This window comes from Crocodylus siamensis, chromosome 1 (assembly GCF_052110815.1).
Source record: "Crocodylus siamensis isolate JL-2025a chromosome 1, ASM5211081v1, whole genome shotgun sequence".
Lineage (NCBI taxonomy): Eukaryota > Metazoa > Chordata > Crocodylia > Crocodylidae > Crocodylus > Crocodylus siamensis.
The window spans coordinates 221,877,800-221,890,425 of record NC_143395.1 but is presented as its reverse complement, the minus strand read 5'-3'; positions in this window follow the sequence as shown (position 1 = coordinate 221,890,425).

The following is a 12,626-nucleotide window of genomic DNA, read 5'->3' as shown; positions in this document are numbered from 1 at the left end:
TTGAGGTCTTGTTTTGTCCAATTCCCTATTCCCCCATGCACATCCTTTAACGAAACCTACGCTTCAGGGATTCTGTTACTTGCCTATAAGAAGCAGGAAGAAATTTGCTTTCTTTGTATAAATAACTTCACTCCAGGGTATGTAAGGGAAGGGTTACCTTTCTCTGAAGCGTCAGAGATAGAGCAAGATGTACTCATGCTAATGAAGTGACTGAGAAACCCCTGAGATGTGCACAGTATAACTCTAAGTATGTGACCAAATCTACACAAGATGCTACATCATCATAGAAACAAGATACAGTGACGTAGCTCATCATTACAGTGAGGTAGTGTTGGCAGACATTAACCATGACACCACTGCTACAAGCTACCGCTGAGTAGGGTCAGAAACAAGCTGTGCACCTCTGGGACTGCACAGTCATTTAGTACTTGCTTTAGCAAGTTCTTATAGGTAACTAACAGAAGCTTTAGCAAGTACTAAATGACTGCTGAGTACCAACTGTGCAGTGGGGCACATGGTAGATGTGCCCACTGATTACCAGATTTATTGGCAAGAAGGATTTTTTCTCCAACTCAGCCCCCCTCTACGTATTGCAGGTATCATGCAATTTACTGGTGTAATTGCACAATTACCTTGATACCAGCTACATGTGCAAAGTACTTATCTTGTCAGAAAAAATTCTGACCAGCTATAAAATTAGACCTCAGAAATGTGTACTAACTTTATTTACTAACACATTTGTGTAGTAACACATTTCTAACTGGTTGCTACCAAGCTTTAATTTGCACATGTAGGAGGGTCTCCCCTGCAGCTGGGAGCCCTGTCAGTGCGGCTGGTCTGGAGGTGCATGGAACCCATGGGGCTGAGAGACTGTGGCTGCCATGATCTTTAAGCCCTGGGGGTGCATGGGGGACACCCCTGCAGCTGGGAGCCCTTCAACTGAGAGGGCTCCCGGTTGGAGGAGCTTGCTTCTTGCCTGTGCAGAGGGATCCTGGGATCAGGCTCCCCCTGCACTGATTATAAGACATGATGGGATCTAATACACAGTCCAACAACCATGCCTCCTGCCATCCATATGTGGCATGGCAGGAGGAATAATGATGTGGACCACGCATTAAATCTCAATGCACCTTTACCTGCATATGTAGAGGGTCCCTCAGATTGGCAAGACACAGTGGGGTTTAGAGGGAAATGAGATCTGCTGCTTCCTTCCTCTCATCTTACTCTAGTACAGTAAAGTTTAGTGAACTTTCCTGAATTCCAAGGTAGACCAGGATGGAGTGATGGGCACTAGGCCTGTGCGAAGCGGCCAGTATTCAACTCAGATTTGGCCGATTTGAGGAACAGTGATTCAATTCAGTGATTTGGGTCACTGTCCTGAATTGATTTGGCTGAATCGGATTTGAAAGATTCAGCGCAGGTTTGGTGTGATTCGGCCATAGACTATAATAGGAAATCACTAAAATGCCTATTACTTCGTCATTTGTTTCCAGAATTGAATGAAAACAGAAGGGGTGGTAGCCCCCCTCTGAGGGCATGAAGCCTGCCAAGTTTCAAGGAGATAGGTACAGGAGTTTCTGTGAAACTGCACCTCAAACTGTTGAAAGTAAAACTCGTGTCACTTGTGTATGTGTCGGCAGAGAGGGATGAAAACAGCAAGGTTGGTAGCCTGTAACAGGGGGCCTTCCTGGTGATGGTTAGATCTCAGCCTACCCACCTATTTCTGGGCCAACTGCCTACCCCTTTCTCCTGCCACGCCTGGTTGGAAAACTGATTCAGATGTTACCCAGGCAGGAGGCTGCCCATTTAGGTCCCTGATGTCTAGGGGTGACATCCGTTCTGCAGCTCTGTACCTCCCCTACACTGTGGCCCAGGTCTTGCAGATGGCATCCCAGGCAGCTAAACTTACTTGGAGTCTCATAACTTCACTGCAACCAGTAAGCCTCAGGCCTCTCAAAGATCTTACAGGTCTGGGGTTTCCATAGCTAGGACTTTGTGTGCGTGTGGTGTCTGGAGGTTTTCAGGTGCTCCCTACCCTCCTTTCACCAGGGAGGTTCATGGTCCTGGCATTTCCTGGGGCTGCCACACACCTGGCAGTCCCACCAGGCCTCCCTACCCTGGCAGGGTGCAGTTTTAGGTTATGCTCAGAACCTGGGGCCTCCTCCTTCCCCATAGCCCTAGTCTATACCTCCAAGTTCATCCTGGCATGGGAGCTCATCAGGGAGATGAGTTTTTAGCCCTGTTGTCTGGTGAAAAACTGTTTCCTCCAGCTCTGAGAGTGGGGCATTAAATGGCTGTCAAAGAAAATAAATAAAGCAAATAAATGCAGAGTGAGGATGGTGGCACTCACTCCATCTGCATGTGGAGTTTGGGGAAACCCAGCAGTGGGAGGTTCACCTTCAGGAACACCAGCTGCTGCACCAAACCAGGATTCAAGGAGGTGTAGTGGGGTATCACAATATCACCAGCAATGCTGAACACCCTCTTCCTTGGAACACTGGTCGGTGGGTGGGACAGGTGTTTCTGGGCAACTGACGCCAGATCCTGCCACAGCTGGCTGTGGGTTGCCCAATAGGCGAAGGGGTCTCAGTGCAGCAGCTCCACGTTCTCAACATGATAGGTAGTCACCAAGGCCTCCACACTACCTGCAGGATGCTGGGGTCTGGTGCCTCTGGACCCCACCACTGAAACCATGCCGCTGGCTCACATTGGCAGCGGCTATGGTGGAGGAGACTGGCTGATGCTTGGAGTGCTGGCATGGGAAAGTGGATTCCCCTCTTCTACATCCCCTCGCCTCTACCCTTCTGCCTCTCTGACTGCTCACCAACACCTTTGTCCAATGATCAAGGGTTTTTCTGCTACAGATGTTCCCCTTCATCCTTGGGTCACACATGCCCGCCAGCACATGGACTGTACCGGACCTCAACAGATCCAGCTATTTTTTGATGCCCTCCTTCTGCTACTTCACGAATGCCTGCACCTCTTGTGAAAGCAGCTTGTCCCAGCCAGGAACACTGATCCCCATGGAACGTCTTCATTTGGTTCTCAAGCTCTTTCACTATGGGGATCACCCAGCTAAGGAGGGCATTGCCAGCACTGAGGCTGTTGGTGGCTTCAAGAAATGGCTTGAGGACACCAAGATCTGGGAGACGGTATTTCACTCTGTTTTGTTACAGGGGCTGCTGAGCCCAATCTCCCTGACCAGGGACACAGGCCAACCTGGACAAGCTTGCAAAGTGGGCAGACCAAAGCCAGATGGCATTCAACATAGAGAAATGCAGGGCACTGCACCTTGGGAGAAAAAACCAGCATCATATTTATAGGCTCACTGGTATTACACTCGCTAGCACTGCAACCAAAAGAGATTTGGGGGTCTTGATTGACCATAAGATGGTCATGAGCCCCCAGTGTGATACTGTAGCCAGCAAACCAAACCAAACCAAACCAAGGGCAAGGGGGTGCTGCCTCCTGAGATGCAGCAGTATCACCGTGGTGATAAAATGTTTTAACCTCCTTACCCCAGCTGATCTGCCTTCGGCACTGCTGGCAGATAACATACCTGGGCTCATCTGCCAACTCAAATGATTCCACACTACAGGTACTGTTCCTACTTCCTTACTCCCACTGGCAGCAGAAGACTCTTTTTGCTCCTAGGAAAGAGGGTGTATCTATGTTGGGGGTGGAACTTGCAGCTTTCCCCCTACCTCCTTTACCCTACCTGCTTCCCCTGGCAGAAGACCTGGCACCTGCCTTTCTAGCACACTTCATAATTCTTGCTGTGCTGGAAAATGTGAATGTGTGTGTGTAATATATCTTGTATGTGCTTAATATGTGTGTGTGTGTGTGTGTGTAATATGTGTTTTCCTGCACAGTGATGGATGACATGCTGTCTGGGAAAACACAGCTTTCTTTTCTTAAAGTGTGGGGGTAAAAATAACAAGAATAAATAAGAGGATTCTTGGGGAAAAATAAGTTGAAAGGAATAAATTGGATAGGGATAAATAGAGGGATTCTAGGCAAGGGTAATAAGTAGGTGTATCCAGTTCTTTCCAAGAAGAGGGACTAGCAAGGGACTGACTAGGAAGCCAGTACCTTTGACACGCTTTTGCTTCCAGACAGACAGCTCACAAAAGGGAGAGAAAGAAAGGCTTCACACTGAGCCTTATATGCTGTTTCTACGTCCCTCCCCCAGAGCACTGTGATTTGTAAGGGAACTCAGGGAAAGATCACATTCACTGGCCAGCTATAGATATCAATATCAGAGTGGTCTTCCTTCACCCCACCACCCTCTTCCTCCCCACACCCACCCTCTTTTCAGTTTCTGTTTCCCTGCAAGATTGCCTGCCAAATCACTGAATCCTTTCCAAATCTTTTCCAAATCAATTCAGATGCTTTGAACTGATTTGGAGCTTTTAACAGGTCTCCCAATTTGATTTGGATTCAATGATTCAGCTGCCAAAATGAGCTGAATCTTCTCCAAATTGAATAGGCAACTGAAGCTTCACACACCCCTAGTGGAGACTTCAGGACTTGTACAGGCATTCAAGTCCCCTGGCTGAAGAGCTGCAAGGCATCTTGTAGGTGACCTTTCCAAACAGCAGTAGATAAGAGGTGTCTCCTTGGGTTCTTCCTGCCCTTATCACTAACAGCCTACCCCCTGCACTGCCTGCTGTTAACTCACTTTCTTGTAGTGCTACAAGGGCGTATTTAATACTACGAATGTCGCAACTGCCCATGGCACCATGCTCACAGTGATAGAATATAAGGGTGACAGTTTGGAAATAGATTTAGAAATACCAGTGAACATTTACCTTTGGAGGCAAAATAGATAAGCAAGTGGATAAAGGGGAAGAGGGCCAGGAAATAATCACAGAGGAAAAGACTGGTTATTGTAGGACCTCTAATGAGCATCTAGTGAAGCTTGCACTAAGCCTGGAGTGTTTACCATCATGCAGAGTTGTACCATAAATGTCTGCATTCTAGTTTGATGTTCCTGTAGTGGGTTTTTAGCAAATGGCAGTTAGCATTATGCAAGTGTAAATGTTGGTGTGTTGGGATAGGAACTGTACAATATTTTATCTGCACCTGTTGAAACAGAAAATAAACATGTCCCCATACTTTGGGGGGTTGTAGTTGTTACCTGGAGTGCATTATCTTGTCATTAAAACTCAGATGGAAGAAACAGACATACTGTTTGAAATTAATTACTCAAGGAAACACTTATCTATGAGGTCCCTTCACATTTCCTGAGAAGAGAAGCTCTCTTCAGGATTTCTTCAGATCTCTGTTAGCTTGTGAAAGGAATGCTGTTTATGATGCCATTTTATGGTGTTTTAGTGTCATATGCTGCAGAGATGACTGCTGTCATTTGGCAAAAGAATTAATGCTGTAAAATGCTACAATTGTAAACTGATCCATGATCCAGGAGAATGATTACTACTTCTAACAGATTAGGCCATCAGATTGTAACACCTTCTTTTGCACATGCAAGGACAATCAGAATTGAGAAAAAGTTTAATATATCACAGGAAAAAGGAGCCAGTAGTTAAATGTCAGATTAGTAACTGGACATAAAGAAACAATGTATTCTGTCTTATTTGCTGCTTATGCAATCTTGACGTATTGCCACATTACGGTGTTTTGGGAATGTGACCAAATATATACGATGGGGGTTTTTTGTTTGTTGTTTTTTTCAACCTTTCAGTTGTCTCATCTAAGACAGTACACTAAGAGGGAATGAGAATCAGTCGCATAGGAGCAGCAGCTAAGGACTTTACTAAAGTCCTGAGACAGGTAACAGTTCCCCCTCCCTTCTCTATGCTCAGTGGCACCTCCCCTCTCCTCCCTGTCCATCTCTCCCTCCGGCACTGCCGCTGTCCCCAGCTGACCTGAGGACTAGGGGAGAGGTCCAAAGCCTCTCCTGCTTCACTCTAGTTGGTCTGCAAAGGCACTTGGGCTCATACAAGGACAAGCTTAGCAATCATGAGCAAGAAACTCTATATTCTAACTCAGAGAAATATAGCTATCCTGTCTGAGAAAGCACAGATGTGTAAACGTGTTTTTGTCCTTTTTATTAGTATCAGTATTAGACCTATAGTATTTCTATTTTAAGTTGTTCTGAAATATGATTTTAAAGGGTATATTTCTCAATGATCTTGCATGAGAAATCCGAGATTAAAAAAAAAAGTCTATAAGCTTAGTGTGCCATAAAATGGGAATTTGCATAAAAGGGAAGAGTTTGTACAACCTGACTAAGGATTGAGGTCATATATAGCACATATTTGAGGTCATAGGCATATGAACAAGTTACTAGGAAGATAATATGGCTGGTGATTTGCAGGCATTAGTAACTAACAGCCTATGTGCACACTCTTACTTTGCAGTAGATTTAAGTTACCCTGTGGCAGATTAATCCTTTTCTGTTACTTTGGATGTAAGCATTGAGTAAAATTCATGCATGAAGAACTAATGGTCAGCTTAAAATGAGCTGACACTTAGCCATAGTATTTAGAAGAGCCAGCTCTCTGAGCAGAATATTTCCCTAGGAACATAGAAAAGGAAGCTGGGCTTGCTTTCTGCATCATATTACAGTTGTTTGTTCTAATATTAAAGTACTAAAAGAGGAATTTTATCCCTAGACTTTACAGGGCTTTTATATGTCCATAGTAGAGAATATGCACTAGACTCCAAATATGGCTCCATGGCCCAGGCTTTGCTTAATAATAACCGTGGAAAAGACTTACCTCAGCTGGGCAAAGAGCGAAGCCGGCAGAATGCCATGCCACAACTGGAATGCGGCAAAAGTGAAACTGCGGTGGACGTGGCTGCTGTGGCAAAAGAGAAAAAGGAAAAAAAGCAGCAAAACCAGGAGGAGCCAGGACCAGCTTCCATGTCAGCATGGGCACACTTTATAGCAGTGTGCCAGGGCCAATTTGCTGCCCGGACCCCTGAAGCTAGGATAAAAAGCCCGGTGGGAGACCAGCAGGGGGAACCAGAAATGAGGTTCCTGATCGGCATGGAGGGGCTAGAGCTGGAACAGAGTTCCACGGTAGGGATGTGGTGGCTGCCCCAGGAAGGGGCTTTCTCAAAATACCAGAGCCAGATAAGGCCCAATAACTTACTTGAAGAAACACCATGGAGGATAGACATCTACAACTTCGACTGGATCCCAGCAGAGCCAAAGAGGGTGAGGATGGATGTGCTGTCTGACCCACAGCAAGTGTAAAACTGGAAGCGAGAGAGGGACACTGGGGGATGGGACAGCCTGGGGTCTGGAAGACGCATAAACAAGATAAGATTGCAGTAGGGAACACTTGGGCAAAAACAACATCTGGATCCTACTGTGATAAGTTTAGAAGGCCAAAACACTATAGTGCATGTGATACCAGTGCTAGTGGCCCAGGAAGTGACACCTTTGGTTGGCGTTAGGTGGGGTGGAGGGGAGGCAGACCCCAAGCAAAAAGGACAGTTGGGACAACTGAAGGAAGGCACCAGGGGAGGCAGGATAGATCATCTTCCTCCCAATTAAAATAATTTCCAACAAAGACATGGCAGGAAAGACTGTCTGGGAGACCAACCAAGAGTTAGCCCATTAACAAGCCTGTCTTTCCTAAGCAATGGCAAAACCAGAAAAGACCCTACAGACTCGAAGCACAGGTGAATAGCATGGGAGACTATAGTAAATTATTCTATCCTACAAGAGAAGTTTCTGAGCCCCATTGTAGGGGAAGTCTTGCTGAACAGGTAGGCAGGTCCATAGCAGCCATGGCTTTGGTAATTTCAGACAGTGCTATCACTCATAGGCTTTTAGATGGCAGATCTCCGCGTGCTGATCTAAATTAATTTTGCAGAAATACTAGCCTGTGCAGCAGCCAAATGTATGTTTTAAAGCAGGGGTCCTCAACCATCAGCCTACAGGCCAGATCTAACCTGTGATGTCATGTCATCAGGCCCCCAAGGGCTCCCCATGAAAAAAATGTTACTGCCAAATTTCTGGGCCCATGGAGAACCCCAAGCCCTGTGCACTAGATCAGATGTGTGGGACAGCATGGGACCCAATCCTGGTGCACAGCACCAGGCAGGGGCAGCAGTGTGCCCGAGGGTCCGATCGTGGTATGTGGTGCTGTGTGGGGGTGGCACAGACCCCAATCCTTGCATGTAGGGCCAGAATGGTGGTGCCTGGCATGTGAGGCCAGGCCCAAGGCTTGATTCCAGCCCATGAGGCAAGTACAGGAGCCTATCTGGGCATGCATGATCAGGCTGAGGCAGTTTGGGGCCCAATCCGGGCATGCAGAACTCAGTCTAGTCAACAGAGACCCCAGTCACCTGACACATGGGACTAAAGGCATGAGTACCACTGGATTAAAGGCCTCCTAGTCCTTTCAGTCCCATCTGTGCCCCTGAGTGCTGCAGCACAAAATCTTGGCTAAAATCATCAAAGACTTGTTCCTTCTGTCACCCTGCCAGTTTTATACCAAGATAACTTGATTGGCTTTGTGATGCAGCTGCTGCTACTGAACATCTGTGTATTTTAGTGCAAATTGAGGCCCCGACCATAAAGAAAAGACTACTAAAAAAAGGGAGGGAGTGGGGAAGAAAGAATGTGACTTCATTGAATGTTTCTGCTTTTGGACAATGGGAGGGGACCATTTGAAACAATGTAATATGTAACAGCTAAGAACAATGACAAACATTTTAGCATGTACAAACTGATATTTATTAAATGTGTTGCCTCATTCTTTTGCATCATGAAAATTGGTCTAGATAGTGGAATGCATAAGTGCTAAGAACTGAAATAACATTGAAATTGATTTCATTAATAAATTTTGTCCCTTTCACAACAGTGAAATAACTTGCATTCTGAAATGCAAGTCTACTTATTAACAAATAAAAATATGGTGCTAGAAAATGAATTTATGAATAGTCTCTCCTCTCAAAAAAGACATAATTGAAATTGACAGGAGTAAATTACTGTGCAGCAGTGACAATTCAAATACAGAATTGCTGTCAGCCCAGTACCAAAATGCTGAATGGCAGGTTGACTGACATCAATGTGAGCAATAAATACTTGTCCAGAATGTTCAGGATGAAACTTTTTTGTACGGTTAGACTCCAACAAATTCCTTTCTCTTAATTGGCCTAAATGCTCTCCCAGTGCTAACTAAGTCCAGTACAGAAACCTGCATTTTTTTATCATTTAAAGTTGGTTCTTTGATGGCAAATAGCATTGCTTGTTAAACATGTAATATAAAAAGCATATTAGAAAGTGGTCAAGCTAAAAATTGGTCACTTTTATTATGGTAGCATTAGAGGGATGTTGTAGTCGTGATGGTCCAGGAATTATGTGAAAGGCAAGGATTTCTTAGGATAATATATTTTATTGGACTGATTGCATAATTGGGATAGAGTCATACAAGCTGTTGAATGCAAGACATGGGCATAATACCATTTTGCATAGTAGTGTTAAAGAGAAATAGAGCCTGAGGGTTCTTGTACATGCAATGGGGGTTTAATTCGGTTAGTTCTCCCTAAACTGGAATGGTGGTTTTTTAAAAAAACACCGTTTCAACTGCTTCAATTTAGGAAGAATTAAACAGTGCCAGAGAATCAGGCATAGTTAAATCAAATGAATGCTGGAGAATCAGGTAAGCTCCAGCACCCCTGCACCATCCCCACCACCTGGGACTGCCTGGGAACAGCTGGCTTGTCCCTGGGGCAGAGCAGCAGGGCAGCAGGAGGGCAGCTGGGTCTCCTGGCAGCAGGAGAAGGTGGTGGGGATGGTGCACAGGGCGCTGGAAGCCCACCAAGCCCTGAACACATTGGCTTCCAAGCACCCTGTGCACAGTTGCACTTTGTTAGGTCACAAAGTAAAACACCTTAGAGATGTCTTATCTTGCTACATAATAAAGTCATTTAAAGCACAATATACCGTCAAACGTGCAAACAGCAATGCCATTAAAGCAGTGCAAAAGGGCATTTAAGCCACTTTAATGGCCAATTTTGTTGCGTGTACAAAGGCCCAGAGTTATTTTCTAGCTCAGCCTATGAAACCAGTATAAATAGTTAGGTCCTAGACAAAATCTATGGAATTAGGAGAGAGATAACTCACCTGTATAGTAAATAGTAAAATACAGTAAATAGATGGTGTATCTATCTTATAGCTAGGAATTACAAGCCCAGGTAATGTATTTTTATTCAAAAAAATCCCAACCTATTAAGGTATGGAAAAAGAGTTAAGTACTCAGACAACTTTAACTCTGCCTTCTAAAGATCCTGCATAAGATCACATAATGAATGGGGTGTTTCACTGCTGGAATCTCAATTAACCTTGAAACCATGGTAGTGTTTCAGTGATGCTACATGGGCACAGTCCTGAGTGGGTAGCCTTTTTTTTTTACTCAAAGAGCCTGGCCTTTCTAGAATTACTCATGCTGAACTTGGCACTTTCAAAAGCGATTTTCATGCTAGCAGTTTTTTTTAAGTTTTGATCTTCACATCTAGCTGTTCTTTGAATTAGCAGGGTTCAAATGAATTTAAGAATCCCATGTTGTAAGATTTAGTTGTAACAAAACCCGAAGGATTGTTAGGTCAGAATTCAAGTTCTATGGAACTTGGTTGGTCCAGGGTTAGTTCAGGAAGAAACCATCCCTGCACACTCACTTAAATGGGGTATATGAACAACAACAGCTACTGCTGCAGTTGTGACAAGTGGCATGGCTGCTGTCACCCAGGACAGACACTGGCTATCACACTTCTGCATCTAGGAGCTAGAAAATTGTTTGGGTTCATTTGAACCCTTTGTTACTCTTATGGTAAACCTGGTGTGAGTTCCAAAGGACTTAATCTTGCACTTAAAATAATTCTGCCATAATTCTGACATGGAGGCCAGTTGTGGGGATCAATTTCTGTACAATTTCAGATGCTGCTGCAAATTTCTTCCTTAACTCTAATGGAATGACATGAATGGCATGTTTACTTTGTCAGCAGCTTAGTAAGTGTATATGTTTTGTTTCCTATGCAAGATGATCAATTGGAAAAGCAAACTATTACTTTTTGAGTTCATTGGTTTTGACACTGTCCCTCTGCAGTATAGTGAGTTGATTTGTAAATACAGTTCTGCAGTATTTTTGTGTGCATATGTGTGTGTTCATGCGCGCTCATACACTTCTGTGAAATGGAAAGAATGGGCATCTGTGTATGCAAAGGCATCTATATAATGTATATATACAGATATCCATTCCTCCACTTTTTTGTAGAGACAGCATACTAGCAGAGAAAGCCATGATCTCATGGCATGTAGTTCAGGAACTCTATGCTGTTTTCTACCGAACTCAATGGCAAAAGGAAACATGAGTACACTTCAACTAATGTTGTAATCCCGCAGATACTTCAGGGGTTACTGATGAACTTTTAAGACACAAGAGAGGCTATTTTCCTGGTGGCCTTTATGGGGTTAGCTCTTTGCTTTATGACAGCAATTAATGGAAAGCCTCAGACATTATCTGGTCCTTTTAGGAATGCTTATGGGTTTTTAATAGGACAATTGAGGATAAAGCCCACAGTAATCATCTCAAAATCCTGAGATTTTATGGACTCTGATGTACATGTTTCAGGATTGGGCCCTAGGTCAGGTCAATTTTGCTAATTTACTTCCTTCTATGTAAAAAGATATATAAACTGTAACACTTAGAGTACATTTACCAGATGTCTGAATTTATTTTATGGAAAATTGTACTGAATAAGCAGAATCAGCAAAAATACCTCAAGACCTATAAAAGATGAGTCCAGTGGAAGCATATTTTGCTTCTTCCCAGAACCAGAGAAGAAACATATACTAACAAGTGCTCATACTGAAAATAAACTAAAATTCAGAAAGAGCCCTGTTGAGGCTTTATGGCCATGTTTGTTCATATCTTATTTAAGAGGATATTTATGTGAGTCATATATTTTGAAATGCTTACTGTAGAATCAGCTGTGGAAGAAATGATGTTGAAATAAAGTGTGACATCTTATTCTTATTGAGATGTACATTTTCCCTTCACTGCATGCATCCTGTGCATGTCAGTAAGAATTCCAGGCACAACATGAGAATCAAGTGTGTTCATAGTTGATGCAAATCTGTTTATGTGTGTGTAAAAAAAAAAGACCAACGGTATAGTTGGGAGAGCAGTTGGAAAAGATTTTAGACATCAAGTGTCCTTCCTCAGGTGATCTATCTGGCTTAGGACATCACAAAATATCTATGCTTCTTGTAAAAAAAATGTAAAAAACAGATGTCATAGAAACCAACCTTAATCGTTTTTAGTTCAGAATGCTTAGTATTTAAACTATGTTCTTTTGATTAACTCTAAAAACAGATATATATTAAAATGTTATAGCTAGTGTTACTGGAGTTATTGGTACATAGGGATGATCTCAGATGTTGTTTGGAATCCTAAATTTTTGAGCTAAAATCTCAAAGTTACAAAGGAACTTGAAGTATTTAAAATTGTTGCTGAGCAAGGCATGGGCATTTCCTCAGAGCAGGAAGTATTTTGTCAATGTTTATATGTTTTCATTATGTTATCTAGGTATCATTAAAAGTGTAACAAAAGCTTTCCTTGTGGGGAGTCAGTCAGCCAGTTTGT